This window comes from Chelonoidis abingdonii, chromosome 2, assembly GCF_003597395.2.
Source record: "Chelonoidis abingdonii isolate Lonesome George chromosome 2, CheloAbing_2.0, whole genome shotgun sequence".
In the NCBI taxonomy this organism is placed as follows: Eukaryota; Metazoa; Chordata; order Testudines; family Testudinidae; genus Chelonoidis; species Chelonoidis abingdonii.
The window spans coordinates 123511357-123515489 of record NC_133770.1 but is presented as its reverse complement, the minus strand read 5'-3'; the positions used below and the strand labels follow the sequence as shown (position 1 = coordinate 123515489).

At 51.7% G+C, this 4133-nt stretch overlaps 1 pseudogene; it reads left to right on the top strand.

Annotated features, from left to right (window-relative positions):
* Positions 1 to 782: 782 nt before the first annotated feature.
* On the top strand, positions 783 to 3110 carry LOC142046343 (uncharacterized; annotated as a pseudogene).
* Positions 3111 to 4133: the final 1023 nt, after the last annotated feature.

Genomic DNA, 4133 nt, shown 5'->3' with positions numbered 1-4133 from the left:
GAGTGGCAGGTTCCGGGTGGTGCTTAGCTCAAGCAGCTCACAAGCAGCATGTCCCTCCTCCGGCTCCTATGTGGAGGCACAGCCAGGCAGCTCTGCACACAGCCCTGTCTGCAGGTGCCACCCCCGCAGCTCCCATTGGCTGTGGTTCCTGGCCAATGGGAGCTGTAGGGGTGGGCTTGGGGGTGGGAGAAGCATTCAGAACCCCCTGTCTGCCCCTATGCATTGGAGTCCGAAGGGGGACATGCCGCTGCTTCCGGGATCTGTGTGGAATGGAGCAAGACCCTGACCCCGCTCCCCAGCTGGAGCTCAAGGGCCGGATTAGCCAGGCATGGGAGAGGCGCGCACCACTTTCTTTCAGACAGGGATGTGGCAGGGCTGGGGGAAAGACGCGTTTGGGGGAGAGGGTGATGGGGGAGGACCGGGGCCCACTCCAGGCAGAGCTGGGGGAGAGACCCAGCTCCAAATATTGGTGGAGCAGGGCCCCTAGCCCTGAATATTCCTGGAGCCCAGGCATCACAAAAGAATATAACTCACCGCCTGTGCTCTTACTTCCATGAGGGAGCGGGTTCTTCCGCCTCAGCCTTTTTGAGACCCCGCACTGCTTGGTTTGATAGGACAAGGTGACCTGTCCCCATTGTTCCCCGAGGTGGCTCAGCTGCAGGCTGCGTCGATCTGGGAGGCTGTGATACACCCCAGGGCCTAGAAGACAGCTGGGAAGGAGACTCCTATGCATTTCACACTCTGAGGCCTGGTCTACACTATGAGTTTAGGTCAAATTTAGCAGCGTTAAATCAAATTAACTCTGCACCCGTCCACACAACAAAGCCATTTACTTCAACATAAAGGGCTCTTAAAATCAATTTCTGTACTCTTCCCTGACAAGGGGAGTAGCGCTAAAATTGATATTGCCAGTTTGAATTAGGGTTAGTGTGGATGCAATTCAATGGTATTGGCCTCCAGGAGCTATCCCACCGTGTACCATTGTGACTGCTCTGGACAGCAATCTGAACTCGGATGCACTGGCCAGGTAGACAGGAAAAGCCCCATGAACTTTTGAATTTCATTTCCTGTTTGCCCAGCATGGAGAGCTGATCTGCACAGTTTACCATGCAGAGTTCATCAGCACAGGTAACCATGCAGTCTGAGAATCAAAAAAGAGCTCCAGCATGGACTGTACAGGAGGTACTGGATCTGATTGCTGAATGGGGAGAGGATTCTGTGCTAGCAGAACTACGTTCCAAAAGACGAAATGCCAAAACATTTGAAAAAGTCTCCAAGGGCATGATGGAGAGAGGCCGCAATAGGGACTCACTACAGTGCCGTGTGAAAGTTAAGGAGCTCAGACAAGCCTACCAGAAAACCAAAGAAGCAAACAGAAGGTCCGGTACAGAGCGGCAGACATGCTGCTTCCACGCTGAGCTGCGTGCAATTCCAGGGGGGGCCGCCACCACTACCCCACTCCTGACCATGGATTTCGAGGAGGGGGTAATCTCAGCCATGGCTGATCATTCTGCAGATGGAGAAGATGAGGAGGAGGAGGACAACGAGCTTGCGGCGAGCACACAGCACACCGTTCTTCCCAACAGCCAGGATCTTTTTCTCAGCCTGACAGAAGTAGCCTCCCAACCCTCCCAAGCCATTATCCCAGACCATGAAGCCATAGAAGGCACCTTTGGTGAGTGTACCTTTGTAAATGTAAAACATGATTTAACAGCAAAAGTTTTTTAATGATTAAATTGCCCTGAGGACCTGGGATGCATTCACAGCCAGTACCGCTACTGGAAAAGTCTAACGTGTCTGGGGATGGAGTGGAAATCCTCCAGGGACATCTCCATGAAGCTCTCCTGGAGGTACTCCAAAAGCCTTTGCAGAAAGTTTCTGGGCAGGGCAGCCTCCGTGGTAGGACACTTTACCACGCGATGCTAGTAGCAAGTAATCTGATATCATTGCATGACAAAGCACGGTAGCGTATGGTCCCAGTGTTTGCTGGCATTCAAGCAACATCCGTTCTTTAACTCACTGTGTTATCCTTCATGGTAACGTGGTTGAAATATGGGAATTTAATTAAGGGGACAGAGGTGGCCGTTCCTAAGGAGCTGTTTGCCTGTGGCTGAAAAGAAATCCTTCCCTGCAGTTAGCCAAGCGGAGTGTGTATGGAGGGGGGGCATTGGTGCTGAGTTGTTCGCGTTTGGCTAGCAGGGATCTTCCCTGATACCAGCCACACGGTGCGGGGAGGAGTAAAGTGATCATCCCAGAGAATTGGATGGCGGGGTGGGTGTAGTTTGGTTTCTGCTGCTGCATGTTAACACGAAAACTGCAGCATTCAATGGGCTTTGCTTGGTATGTGGGAAAGGAGGGTGCTGATTTTATGAAGGTAGCAGAAGCCAAAAGACAATGGCTTATCATGGCCACATGCAAGCCAAATTCTGTTGCCCGTCCCTGCATCTGTGATCTCTAACACCAAAGCCGCAGGCCTCAATATTAAGAAATCACATTTGCTATGTAATATAAATAGTGTTGTTCACCGTGAAAGAGTATACCCATTGTTCTGTAAAATGTATCTTTTTAAATACTTCTCTCTTGTTTTTCCCTCCTGCAGTTGCAAATTTTTCAAGCCTCCCTCCTCCGTCCCAAAAGCTATCTCAGATAAGGCAGTGAAAAAAAATGCACACGAGATGAAATATTCTCTGAGATCACACAGTTGATTCGCAGTGAAAGAGCTTATTTGAATGAGTGGAAGGACACAGAATCACAGTACAGGAAAGCAGCCAACAAACATGAGGACAGGACGGATGCTCAAGATGAGAGGTGGCAGCAGGAAGATCAAAGGAGGCAGGATGCAATGCTGCAGCTCCTGCAGTATCAAAGGAACATGCTCTGGCGTCTGCTGGAGCTTCAGGAACGGCAGCAGGATCACAGAATGCCACTGCAGCCCCTGTACAACCACCCTTCCCATGTTTCATAGCCTCCTCACCCAGACGCCCAAGAACGTGAGTGGGGGAGGCTCCGTGCACCCTGCCACTCCACCTCAGTGGACAGCCCAAGCAAAAGGCTGTCATTCAACAAGTTTTGAAGTGGCCTTTACCTTCCTTCCCTCCTCCCACACCCCACCCAGGCTACCTTGCAGGGCTGCCCAGAGGATTAAGGGGGTCTGGGGTCTTCGGTGGCGGGTCCCAGGGCAGAAGGACCCTCCGTTGCCAAATTGCCACCGAAGACCCGGAGCAGAAGCTCCGGGGGCCCGGGCCCTGCGAGAGTTTTCCGGGACCCCCGGAGTGAGTGAAGGACCCCGCTCCAGGGGCCCTGAAAAACTTTTGTGGGGGCCCCTGCGGGGCCCAGGGCCTGGGGCAAATTGCCCCACTTGCCCCCCCCCCCAGGCCAGCCCTTCTACCTTGTCAGTTTTCTCCCTATTTTTATAATCAATTAATAAAGAATACATGGTTTTTAAATGATAGTGACTTTATTTCCTTTAAAAGCAAGCTGTGATTGAAGGGTGGAGGGTGGGTAGCTTACAGGGAATGAGTCAATCAAGGGGGCACGTTTTCATCAAGGAGAAACAAACAAAGCTCTCACACTGTAGCCTGGCCAGTTGAGAAACTGGTTTTCAAAGCTTCTCGGATGCGTAGCACTTCCTGGTGTGCTCTTCTAATCGCCCTGGTGTCTGGCTGCGCATAATCAGCGGCCAGGCGATTTGCCTCAACGTCCTACCCTGTCATAAATGTCTCCCCCTTACTCTCACAGAGATTGTGGAGCACACAGCAAGCAGCAATAACAATGGGAATATTGGTTTGGCTGAGGTCTGAGCGAGTCAGTAAAGTGCACCAGTGACTCTTTAAATGTCCAAATGCACATTCTACCACCATTCTGCACTTGCTCAGCCTGTAGCAGAACAGCTCCTGACTACCGTCCAGGCTGCCTGTGTATGGCTTCATGGGGTAGGCTGGGTCCCCAAGGATAACTATAGGCATTTCAACATCCTCAAGGGTTATTTTCTGGGGTGGGAAGTAAATCCCTTGCTGCAGCCAGCTAAACAGATTAGTGTTCCTGAAGACATGAGCGTCATGAACCCTTCCTGGCCATCCCATGTTGGTGTTGGTGAAATGTCCTTTGTGATCCACCAGTGCTTGCAGCACCAC